The 13,903-nt window shown below is 42.2% G+C and overlaps 1 protein-coding gene across 4 annotated transcripts in view; it reads right to left on the reverse strand.

Annotated features, from left to right (window-relative positions):
* The window catches only part of DPP6 (dipeptidyl peptidase like 6), a 2,129,336-nt gene that overhangs the window by 1,384,253 nt on the left and 731,180 nt on the right, over positions 1-13,903 (reverse strand). The gene's annotated exons all lie outside the window — the stretch shown is intronic.

Raw genomic sequence — 13,903 nt, forward strand, 5'->3', positions numbered from 1 at the left:
ATACACGGCGCTGATAAGAAAGAAAAGGCAGGCTCACGCACTTTTTAATTTTAACCCCTACTGGGTGGGCCAGAGTCCGGGAAGCCGGAGCAAATATTCTAAAAGGGGAGTGGAGCATGCAGCCTTGGGGCTCCCTTATGGCCTCCAACATTGGCCTTGTAGTGGGTGCCCCGGTTGGACACCGGGACACTCATTAAAAAAATATTTGTTTAAAAATATCCAAAAATAAGCAGCATGAGCAGAGGGACCTCTCCTGGTGCCAATATTTTTTTATACTACTGTTGATCTGCAGAGGATCATGGCGTCCCTTCCCGGGCCATTTTATGCCCTAGGGACCCCATCCCACTGGGGTGCATTCTTTTTAATGGGAAGGGGAGTGTGTGGCCCCTCTCCCCAAGCAATTCTTTATCCCTGGGTCTCTTATCACGTTTTACGACATTATTGATAACATCAATGCAACATCTGAAGTTACATTATTGATAACAACACTGTGCATGGTGTAGGTGCGAGTTAGAGTTACTTTAGGGGCAAGTTATAGTTTCTTGAGATAGTTAAAGCAGGTGAATTTCAGTGGTGTTGTTGGTTTCAAATTTAAAGTTTTTACTGACATTTTCACCTAACTATAATATCCCTTTAACCTTTGTTTTTCTAGTGATTGTAATTTTTATACAAAGGGAGAGAGTCAGTCACCTGGGACGTAAACTGATTAACTTATCAACACAAAGTCAAATCTTTGTATAATGTTCAATTCTCAAAGTTCATTTTACTCACTTTACTTAAATGTATGCAAAGTCAATTGTTTTTGCATCACATGAAACCAAATATTTTGAGGCACATGAGTGTTCCTATTGGTACATATGTTTTCTATGTGTACAACTGGAAGCAGAGGAACAAAATATACATGGAAGCAGAAGAATTCACAACGACAGGCCAAAGGTAATCCCTTGGATAATAAACCACAAACCAATATGTTGTTCACCTCTGTGGGAAATCACACCTTTTGGCATTAGAGCTTTTCTTAATCCCAAATCAATTCAAACTGAAATTCACCGGAAACAGAACGAGGCAAATATTCACCCAAGTTCCCCTATTCTTAATACCATCTCAAATACCATGATTAGAGGCTTTAACTGAAGATCAAAGAGTGACATAAAACCAATATAATGATTAAAAATACAAAGAAGATCAATGATGGTCAACATGCATCTGTCATGGCTGTCTTCATACACATTTCTCTCACTCGTTCATGGCTTGTATGAAAACAAGACATTCCACCAAGGAACTCAAAATCAGAACCACACACTTAGCCTAGTAACTCAAAATAATGTTAGATATAGGATTGGTAGAAACGTTAAAGCATTAAGAATGAACCACATATCTCGCAGTGGTTGTCCTTGCTCACAGCAAATTGGTCAATTAATTAAAAAGTAGTACATTTTCACCAAGAGGTGTGCTTCTTTGCACAGGTGTAAATGTATGACCTTTGGAAAGTCACAAATATTCCCAGGAGTATGCCTAGAAGGCTGCTCAAATCACAGGTTTCCAGACGTACTACACGGAATGTCATGCGGCCATCCTATTTCCCCAATGTCGTGTCATACACAAGGTATAACACTGCATTGGGGCAAGTCAGCCTGACTTGCAAATGGATACGTTTTTCTTTTTTCTTTACTGTGGAAAAGTCCTTTCCTAAAGCACCACCAAGTTTGGGGTTGTTCAAATCCTCTTCCACTCCAGCTTTTTGCTCTGACCACTTCAATGGTGGGAAATTGCATTAGAGAAGTTTGTGTCCACAAATTTATGAGCTCGTGGCCATTCACAAATCTAAAATCTTCAAGGCAAACCATGCCTTGATCGCACACTCCCACCCTTTGTGTGGGGATTTACTACTGCGTAATTGCACACAGTCATGGAAGAGATTACACAGTAGTAAAACCCTTCTTGCTTGACAGGTATGCCTTTGTGGATAGCCGTTAGACGTAAAGGGAGCCATTTTTGGCCGTAAACTGTGGTATATAGCCGTAAATGGATTTGTTAATCTAGCCCTACGGGGTATCATAGCAACCCATTGTCAATTTAATAACGGGAAATGGCTGCCATTTGTTGCTGCTGAAACTGAGCTAGTGCTAAGGACGAAATGGACAGCGCTGCAAATGTCACAGGCTTTTTCCACTTTAGCTCGAGGGTTTAAACTGTATCATTCGCTGAACCTCACGAATCTGAAACTGTTGTTTTTTTTGCATCAGAAGCAAATCCAGATTTTATAAGAAATTTGCAAAGCCTTACTGTTTACAGTCGTTTCGGGCTCGCGCTGCTCCTCTGCTGTAAAGCCAAGCCAAATTCGGGATTATTTACTCTGATTAAGGCAAACACAGTATTTCATGTAAGCATGTTTGCTAAAACCCAAATACCGTAGGATTTGGACGTCACCTGATCCTTTCCATGCCGAATTGATAGTAAGAACTCCACAAACAAATGTCTTATCTCGTTGTGTCTTCTAACCAGATTGGATTTGGGGCCGCGACTTAGCTTTACAGGATCTGCTGAAACAGCCCTTGAACTCTGTGCAGAAAATCACCGGAAATGGTCTGCCCATCAAATACTTGCGTTTCATTATGCTGAAGACACATTTATACTTAGAGATTAAATACTTTCTTGGCACACGCTTGAAAAATATGAACTTTTCCATAGTATTTATTTCCCTTATTAAGGTTTGATTGGTTTATATTGCTAGTTTCATTGATATGCTGACTTCCTAATGGGGACAAGATTTTAAATGAATTCTAATATACACAGACATGAATCCGATTTTCAATATACATAAATGAACTCTGGGTTCCCAGTTGCATCTGAATGCTGCACACCCCGTAGATTAAAAATGTTATTAATTACCACACAAGCACAAACCACAGTTTGCTAAATGTCCTGTGCGGGACGTTTGCATACATCGTGATGCTTATGAAGTCACTGCTACTCTTTTCTTTATACTCTATTTTTTTTAACGGAATGACATCGTCTGATGGAGTATTTTATGGTATGATATAATACAGTAGGGTATGTGGTGTCTTATTTTTAGGGGTGGGTGGTAAACTCCGCTCCCCGGGTGGAGTTCATGGAGTTTTACCCACTCCTTGCTCCACTTGATATGCGGTGTTAGACAAAAACACCACCAACCTCCACTTGGTGGAGTCCTTCTCGCATGCGGCTCGCCAGCGTTAAGTTGGTAAGTGCGAGCGAGAAAAAACGAGCGCTAGACCCCTCCCGGCGAGATTTCTCAACGAGGGGAATCGTGGCAGGTCACTATGAAAACGTTGCCTCTCACGTTTCAAAAGCTGCCACTCGAGTAGAAAATCTACTCCAGTGGCAGAAAGAATCAGCACCCTCTAGCACTCCATGTAGTGCCATGCATGCTGATTTTACAGCACACGACAAGCTCCCGGCGTAAAAAAAAATCAGTGCAATGGACCGAAATTCCGTGTCTTGTGGAATCTTGCGGAGTTTTGAGGTAACTTCGTTGAATTCCACAGAGTAAAACTCCACAAGTTCAGCTCACATCTAGTTATTTTATCGAAAAGCAGGGTATACTTCAATATCGCTTTTTTGTTTATTTGGCATATATTTTGCATACTGCATAATTTATTTGCTTGAAGGCTCAAAGGGTTTGAGTTGGAATATATGGCAAGAGCCACATTGAGCAATTCCGACTCCTCCAAGGAACAAAAAATTCATAGCATAGATTTTCATGGGTTGCAAAGTCCAGGCTGCATGGTTAGTTACACAGCTGGGTTGATTGTGATTATAATGACTGTATCCCATAGGCATTTACGAGGACTAATAGACATCATACGCTCAAGCCTAATTAAGCATGGATATTATTCACTATTGAATATCTGGGAAGCACAGTTCACAAGTGAGTGTGGTCGAAGTGAGGAAAACAGGACAATACTTGAATCAAGGGGTTAGAAGTGGTGGGTCTCGAGTCTCGATCTGACCTCCATGATTTATGATATGGGATGATATAATAACAATAACCTGTTTTATGTAGTGCTTCTTTAGAAGGTTTTTGCCATGTATAAACTCTGCAAATAATAGGCGTTACTATTGGCGAGTTAAACAGTACTCAGTTTTCAACCGTGATATGGGGGAGGGCGAAGTTAGTCCTGCTGGAATTTAAACTTGTGACACGCTGGTCACATCGAATGCCATCACTGTCTGCATAACTCACTGAGCCATCGTGCTAGCGACTGTGTGTAATATTACGTCATCATGAGATATAATGGTATGATATGGTGCTGCAAGTTAAGAGATGAAGGGCCTTATGTAGGTAAATTACATTTACCGATTCTTAAATACCAAATTTTACCGATTCGGTATTTATGAATCGGTAAATGTAATGTAGGTAAAAAAATACCAAATCGGTAAGTGTCGGTATTTTAGAATCGGTATTTACCGATTCGGTAATGGTAACCTGTATCTCATTGATTCCTATGGGCCAGGAGGCCCATAGGAATCAATGGGAAGCCAGTTACCATTACCGAATCGGTAAATACCGAATCGGTAATGGGGGGAGCTCAATCAAGGGTGGCATGGTGTCACATTGACACCCTGTTGCACCCCTGATTCCTGCATGTGTGCACATGTGGCACACATACATGCCCTGAGGGCATGTGTGTCTGCCACATTGCACACATATAAGGGCCAAATAATGCATAAACAGGGACATTCTTTATTTACCACCAACTTTCAGTTGGTGGTAAATAACGAATCCCCACACCCACCACACACTCCCCCTACATCTCATTTCTGTATTCGGTATTTACCGAATCAGTAAGATTACCGATTCGGTAATTTTACCGATTCGGTAAATTACCGAATACAGAAATGATCCCCCTACATCTCAAAAGCCTAAATACCGGTCGGTAACGGTATATTTACCGAAAATCGGCCGTTACCGACCGGTATTGGCCTACCTACATATGGCCCGAAATGTCTTGGCACAAGACCCTATAGCTTTCAGAAAGTAATTGCACTAAATATTCACCTTAACCGTGAATGGTGTATTACACTGTCCCAAACACATTTTCACAAACAGATTCTCACGGTCAAGAATAAAAACTATCATCAAGTTATTACACCCTGTACTTCACACTTGGTAAGAGGATTACCATCATAAAATGCAAGCTTTTGTCAAATGGCATATAAGAAAACCAAAAACACCTTTCCAATGGAACCCGATCGCTAAGCATAACCACACAGTCACTATTGTCAATTGAATAATAAGAATATCTTACATGAAACATGACAAGAAACATCCAAAGATGGGACAGTAAGAGGCTATTAGAGATGTAATGGAAATATATATCCTCACTTCTCTGCCTCTGTCCAAGCTCCTTACAGTGGAAGATGGAACTGAGTCAAATTGTGTCCTCCCTATCCCACAGAATCACAGTTTAGCACATGAAAACATAGATATATAAACTTCCAGCTCTCAGAAATTATGAGAAGTACATTTGTATTAGTGCCAATGCAAGGTTTCTTCACTATGCTATTAGTACATACTCGTTCCTGACTACAATATTGCGTGCTGGGCCTTCACACTAATGTTATATTGAAAAGGGGCAGGCAAATAAGCCCATCTACTAAATTCGGTTTCAAGGGAGAATCAGTCAGACTGTCCCCTCAATTTTGTACTCTTTTACAGGAGGTATTAAAGGGAAAGCTATGCTACAATTAAATTGAACACAAATAACGACTGTCCTGTCCTTTTAATCTGCCCGTTTCTACATATGTTGTAATGACACAGGGCTTGAGTCACAAAATAATTTGTAAGGTAAGTCTAACTTACACGTAGTAATAGTATTTTTTACAAATACTAAACTACTTCTATAATTTGAATAAGTGGGCTCTGTCTTCATTATAAGATTCACATGAAACTTTCGGTGGGAGTACATCGCCGTGTTATGTTCCGAGTGGGATTGCCCTAAAGGTTTGTGTGCACTCAAGAACCTACGTTTGTGTGTACTGACAAATCAATTTCCGATCCATTTCCATCAAGGAAATGTATGGTGATTTACTCAAGCTGTGGGCAGCAAAGTAGATCAATTTCCAGAGATGGAATGGGATGAGAATAACCCTAAAAATGACAGGGTTCCAGGTATCTTCACAGCAAAATAGCTTTTCCAATGTGAAACTATATGTGTTTATTTTTGCCTGTGAAAAGGGGATTCGCAAAAGTTGTCCATGATTATGCTTGGAAGACTGCAACTGGAGCAAATTTCCAGGCAATTCCAAGACTATGAATATCTGGACCTCTGTGGGATAGTAAACCTGTGGGTCCATATGTATGTTTGATTTTAAGATTAAGACCTATAGCCTTTACCTATTCTTCAATCGTGCAAAATATGCATATGTCCTTCTGTTACCACTCTTTATACTCAACCAATTAGGTAGTTGCTAATATCATCAATTGTCTGTTCAGCTGACCTCATCAATGACATTATTGATATTTCCATATGTAATGGTCAATGGTATGAAATTTATAATCACTGTGGTTTCTTGGTGCAATGTTGGTCATGGACGCAAGTGAAAGTCGGGAGTCAATGATTTATCACTATATAGGAATGTTCTCAGTTGTTTTGCAAACTGAAGTAAAGCTGTTTCTGTGCAGAGAGAATGAGAAAGGGAGTTCCTGGGCTTTGACCTCACCATTTAAGAAAGTCCTGTCTTCAAAAGTCATTGTGCATAATCTAAGGATGGCCAACAGGTTTTAGTGAGGAAACTAACTGTACGATTAAGAATATTCCATGAGGATTTAGAAAATTGAGAGACTGTAAACGATTAGCTTTGTGAACATTAACCATTGCTTTAAACAGAATTCAGATTTTGAAGGGAAGCCTGTGTAAATGCTTTGGAACAGGTTAAATGTGAGCATATTTTGGGAGACTGGATATCAGGAGAACAGCCGTGTTGTGCATCACTTCTAATGGTGCAGAAGAATGTCTGGAATGTAAACTGAATTACGGTAGACCAATCTAGATTTGACCAGGGCATTGGTGGTAGAAACATGAAACTGGCTGTTGAGGAAAAGGAATAATTATATCAAACTTTTAAGTAGCCAAAGCAGGATCTGCATACCTTAGCAACTCGGTTTTTTAAAGATAGATTGGAAGCAAAGTATATTTCAAGATTGCAGACTGGGGTTGATGGGGAGGGGACATGACCCATAATGAAATGCCAATCAAAAGAGCACACATTCACAATGTCAGTGGGTCTTAAAAGGAACTCTCTTTTAGATGTATTCAGTACTAAAAGTTGTTTACCATCCATCAATGATAAAGGAACAGATAGTCTGACAAGTGGCATGACTATCAAAGTCAAAAATCAGTTGTGTGTCGTTAGCATAAGCATAAAAGTGTCACTTAGGATGTCAGCATAGTTTATGTATAATTGATCAGCATTGCATTGGGTGAGTTTAAGGGCACTTGGATCCTTAACCAGTATATGTCAAAGGCTCTTTGAGTTTAGTTGGAAACCATAATGTCACTTTTACTAACTTTTTCAGTGTCAGCTTCCTTCCAAATATGGCCCATCATGCATGTAGGGGCTTTGACCCTATAGTTATATTCAATGATTTAATTGGTAAACAATGTTTTTAATATTTGGTGTGATATTTGTTACATTACTTTTACACTGAATTATTTTAGTGCATTACACTGGGTTATCATATGCCCAAAGAAATGGGAGAAGTGGCAGAAAGTAGCGGCCACTGCATAGCATTTTTCTTCTCAAATGGAGGTGTGGGCTCAAGCTGGCAGAGACATCTAACCTCCCACTCCACTCTCCAACCATGGAAAACTGATGGGTTTCCTCTTAGCTGGCCACACTTGCCTGGCATGCAGACATGGCTTTGGTCAGCGATGCTGACCGTAGCCCCTCATCTACATCTGGCACATCCTTCTGCAGGGGAATTAGAAGGAGGACACATACTTTTACCACACCCTTAATCGGCCTAAATGTGGCCCAGATTTTGCATTTCCAGTGTTGCTATATCAAGTGATATATGGTGGTTGTTTATTTTGTTTAAATTAGTGATCTCGTGATAGAAGACCAGAATACCTCAACAACCGTCCCTCCTTTCACGCCCCCAAGAGAAACCTCTGATCGGTTGACCTGTCCCTAGCCACCGTTCCAAGCTTCTACAGGACCAGAGCGGGTGGAAAGTCCTTCTCCCACCTAGCAGCCACGTACTGGAATGACCTCCTCCCCCATCTCCGGCAAAGCCCTACACTGCTCCAGTTCAGGAAAGACCTCAAGACTTGGCTCTTCAGATGACCCCAATGGAGCTGCACCCCCGTGCCTTGAGACCCTAAAGAGTGAGTAGTGCCCTTTGCAAACCCCTGATTGATTGATTCAAAGACATCAGACTTACTGATATTTGGTGTCATTTTTGCACTTACAGGCCCTATCCGTTTGTATGACATAGACCTCGAATAGCCAAATTAGAAAATGACAATGCAGAATCGTCAGAAAACCTGCCGAGTCTTATAACGTCTGTGTCTTCGTAGTACAGTTCAAAGAATAAACCTGGTTATCAAATAAGAATCTGTCCACATTTAACATCACATCATTCTTGTACTTGACACTCTGGCCTCAGTCCTTTTTTCTTTTTTTTATGCACTTTCCATTGTCTATATTATTCTCTAGTTTGGCTCCTAATTGTATCTCTTTGTGTGGGTTGCACAAATATTTAACAAATGCTTCAATGTGTGCTCCTGTAGACTATTTTCTACTAGATTTCTGGTCATATCTGTTAGCAAAATCCTACCAAACTTTCAGATTGATTACTTTTCCTTGTGTACTTCACTGCTTCCTTCTCAGATTTTTAGCTATTCCAACTCTGACTAAATACAGAATGATGTTGCCCTTCTACTTGGCCCATCTCCTTTAGCAGTTTCCATACTACACTCTGGTCTGTTTTTAACAAGCCATGCTGCTTCTTCTTCCACATGTCCCATGCCTCCGGGGCTGTGCCGAGCCCTCCATCTACACCTTGATGCACAGAGGTGCAGACACTGCGTCCCCGGTAAAGGAGGTCACCTCACCATCTAGCACCTCTGGAACCTTCAATGCCCTCACAAAAACACTTGGTTTTGCTGCATCGGCATACTACATGTACACCATTAGACCACTGTCCAACCTCATTCTCATTGGCTGTTCTGCACACTAAAACGATTCCTTTATCGCCACCCCTTCCACCTCGTCCATTCAATTATGACCCAAATCAATTTCAATAATTCAATGCAGAAGACACAGTCTAGCTCTAATATTAAATATTATTTAAATTCAAAATATCTTTATCTCATATTACAGTACAACCTATTATGTGTGTTCTAACTGTAGGCTTATTGACAAACGCATATTTAGTTTCAAGGAATAGATACAGAGATGTAAACATTCTAGTGTATGAAGTGGATATAGGGCGGCTCTTGAGAACATGAAAAAGAGAGCCCATCTTTTTGTTTTTTATGGTGAGACACAGAACGTCAACATCATTTTATCCTTTCAGAGTTTCTCCTACCAAATGCCCACAGAGAACAGCACAAAACAAACTGGTTCTATGTGGTACTTTAAATGATCAGATATGTACTTTCTTCATGTTCATACATCTGGGATGATCAAGTGAAGATGCTTAAGCAAAGGGGGATCAACAGACATTTGAAACATCTAAGAGACTTCCATTTTCAATGAGAGTTGGGTCTTCAGTATTGCCAATGAGCTTTTTCTATTTGTACTTCCTGCAAATCAGTTCTTGACATTTCTGCTGATAATCTTTAAATGTTTTAGGGAAATGATTTTAGCCTAATTTGTAACCATATTTAATTTTGCTCTAGCACAATTCATAACATTTTATGAATTTTGCAGGCGAGAAATTCCGTACAATGTTTGTAAGCATGAAACTAATGTAAACAGAAAATGTCATGTAGAACCCATATTCTCCTTGAGCCATTCTCTTGTCGGTATTTCCTAAGACTCTTGAAGGTGAGACAAGGCCTCAACTTCAATTTTCACACAAGATATTGGCAAGTGAATTAAAAAATTGAGATTGGATCACTGAGGTGTCACAGTGAAGGATACCGGATGGGCTTTTCCTAAAGGTGGGGGATACTTTATTTTGCGTCTTTGCCCAGCTTCAAGTAGGGGTCTACTCAACCATTTCATAGTTTCAAGAAAAGAATCCTACATTATAGAGAGCACCTCTTACTTTTTGAACCTCTCTTAACATATGGATATTCTGCATACTGTGTTTTGGGTTGAACACTCTCACTGGAGGTGAATCAACCTCTCTTAACATAGGGATATTCTGTCTGCTGTGTTTTGGGTTGAACACTCTCACTGGAGGTGAATCAACCTCTCTTAACATAGGGATATTCTGTCTGCTGTGTTTTGGGTTGAACACTCTCACTGGAGGTGAATCAACCTCTCTTAACATAGGGATATTCTGCATACTGTGTTTTGGGTTGAACACTCTCACTGGAGGTGACTCCGATGACTTTGGTAGGTGACCCAGCTTTCTTCAGTTGCAATGTTCTAACAGTGGGGATCACATTTCTCGTCTAGCTCTAATAACATGTGACGCGGATAGTCAAAGTCACTCACACTTTAGAAAGTGAAACATTACATCGTGGCATCATATTTTCCATATATTCTTGCCGGTATTGATTGTAAAGTGAGAATTTGCACAAAAGATAAGCTGTGCGCTTTCTGCGACTTTCAAAATGCCACTTGTAGTAAAGGAAGATACAGAGTCCTTCTGTATGATTGAATAATCCTTTATTGTAGCTTGGTTCTAAGATAGGTCAGTAGGAGAGGATAGAAGATACAGATGCAGCCCCACCAGGAGCAGGCTCCCAGCAGCTCAGCCTGAGATGATCAACTGACACTCTAAACACAGATAGGCACTCTGGCATTCTATGATGTCATGATACATTCCAACAGAGCACTACAGTAGGAATAGCAGAGAAGTAGTTTACTACACCACTCAATAATTTTATTTTATGGAAAGATGATGCTAACCTCTGCCTTCCATAACACTGCACGCAAAAAATGGGCTGAAGGGCGCTGGTGCCAACTTTTGCATAATTTATTACGGCTCCCTTGAGCCAACGGGCTGACGAGCCTTGGATCTGCACCTGCGCGCCATGAGAGGTACTTGACCTGTTTTAATTACATTTTGGCAGTCCACACGGCACCCCTTTACACTGACCTGCTCCCTGCTGACGAGAGGCAACTACCTCGAAACACGTGTCCAGGGATGGCTAACGCAACACATACTGTTCTTTTTACACATCGTGGCATAGGCGTACCCGCCGTCGCCACTACATTTACCACAGTCCTTTGGGGCAACTTGCTGGTGTGACGAGCAGTGTGCGACCAACTTTTGCATAATTTATTACGGCTCCCTTGAGCCAACGGGCTGACGAGCCTTGGATCTGCACCTGCGCGCCATGAGAGGTACTTGACCTGTTTTAATTACATTTTGGCAGTCCACACGGCACCCCTTTACACTGACCTGCTCCCTGCTGACGAGAGGCAACTACCTCGAAACACGTGTCCAGGGATGGCTAACGCAACACATACTGTTCTTTTTACACATCGTGGCATAGGCGTACCCGCCGTCGCCACTACATTTACCACAGTCCTTTGGGGCAACTTGCTGGTGTGACGAGCAGTGTGCGACCAACTTTTGCATAATTTATTACGGCTCCCTTGAGCCAACGGGCTGACGAGCCTTGGATCTGCACCTGCGCGCCATGAGAGGTACTTGACCTGTTTTAATTACATTTTGGCAGTCCACACGGCACCCCTTTACACTGACCTGCTCCCTGCTGACGAGAGGCAACTACCTCGAAACACGTGTCCAGGGATGGCTAACGCAACACATACTGTTCTTTTTACACATCGTGGCATAGGCGTACCCGCCGTCGCCACTACATTTACCACAGTCCTTTGGGGCAACTTGCTGGTGTGACGAGCAGTGTGCGACCAACTTTTGCATAATTTATTACGGCTCCCTTGAGCCAACGGGCTGACGAGCCTTGGATCTGCACCTGCGCGCCATGAGAGGTACTTGACCTGTTTTAATTACATTTTGGCAGTCCACACGGCACCCCTTTACACTGACCTGCTCCCTGCTGACGAGAGGCAACTACCTCGAAACACGTGTCCAGGGATGGCTAACGCAACACATACTGTTCTTTTTACACATCGTGGCATAGGCGTACCCGCCGTCGCCACTACATTTACCACAGTCCTTTGGGGCAACTTGCTGGTGTGACGAGCAGTGTGCGACCAACTTTTGCATAGTTTACTACACCACTCAATAATTTTATTTTATGGAAAGATGATGCTAACCTCTGCCTTCCATAACACTGCACGCAAAAAATGGGCTGAAGGGCGCTGGTGCGTCAATGTTACAATAGCATGTTGATGACAGCATGACATTGCCTTCACTGTGTTGGCAGTCAGGGTCCCTGTCAAAGAAGGCAGCGGCGCCTCGGAAAATTCTGAACTCGGGATCCTACACTAACATGCGATAGTGCTTTTTCTTGCTTGCCCATTAAAAATTCAACACTTCTCTCCTCTCTACATGAGCCAAGAGTTTTCCATTCCGATGGTGTCCTGCACATTGTCACGCCTTTCGCTTTGCGACTCATAAAAGTGAGACAAATTGTGGGTGCAGATTTTTTTGTTTTGTTACTTATAGATGAAACAGGCGCACATTATCTAAAAAAACATTTGTGCAGGGCAGGTTTTCACACATCTTCCTCTCTTGTACGTTACGAATGGGTAGACGTCTCCCATCAGTGCAGTTACGCTGGGAAGCGTCAATGCATTCATCTCAGTCGAAAAGTAACCAAGCGCGGTATGCACTTAAAATATCTTAACATAAAACAGCTACTGTGTGCACAAGATCGCTAATGTTTTATTCCAAGCATGAAAGTTTAGGAGTTGTTAATAGTAAATGAATGAGCTTCCAAGTATTGTATAAAAAGTAGCAGTTTTGTTTTGAGGGTTTATCCGTGGACAGCTATTTTGAGTGTCGAACATAAGGGCACCCATGGGGTCCTGCACTAGAGATCCCCAAGTCGTTGTCTCCACCATCCCCTCATCACCCTCCTTGGGGCCACCGCAGCTACCCACGCCCCTCCCCCATCTGCTACAACCAGTAGAATCGTTGATTAAAAAAAGAAAACTGCATTGCATAACTCTCGGATAAATGGCGATTCTCCCTGAAGACTCCTCATAACTTAAGTCGTTTTTCGAGCGGAAAAGGTATTTTACAGAATCTTGATGGGGCAACCAAAAGCCGTCTTCTTCAACCTGGAGGCACCTCTAAATTCCCCCAGGGAGCGCGGCAGCGGTCGTGCATCCGGGTACCACACGCACACTGCTGCCTATCCGTACAGGCGCTTCCGCACCATGTCTCCCGTACCTCCCTCACGCTGTAGTGTTCCTAGGCATACCCCCAGGTACTCATAATAGCACGCTGCCCACCGCCTCAGCTGCCAAAGTTGCCTCTCCACGGTGCCCGCTACCCAAAGGCACCGGCAGGGCAAGTCTTGAGGGGAACCTGGCGGTGGAAAGGAAGCCCAACGTGTGCACGCGGACCCCGTGGGAAGCTCGTGAACGCTGAAACCACACGCACTTTCCACACGTTTATCAGGCGTCAAACCCCAAAATACATTCATTAGTCTTTTTCCGTTAACAAACCACAAGGTGCTTCGAAGACCCTCCCGCGCAGCAACTTCCAAAGAAGAGTCTACGTATATTTTTTTAGAACGGATTTCCACTGGAAGAAAAGAAAACACGGCTGTCGGAATTACGCATTCTAAGAGGCAAGCTG

Source organism: Triturus cristatus, chromosome 10, assembly GCF_964204655.1.
Source record: "Triturus cristatus chromosome 10, aTriCri1.1, whole genome shotgun sequence".
Lineage (NCBI taxonomy): Eukaryota > Metazoa > Chordata > Amphibia > Caudata > Salamandridae > Triturus > Triturus cristatus.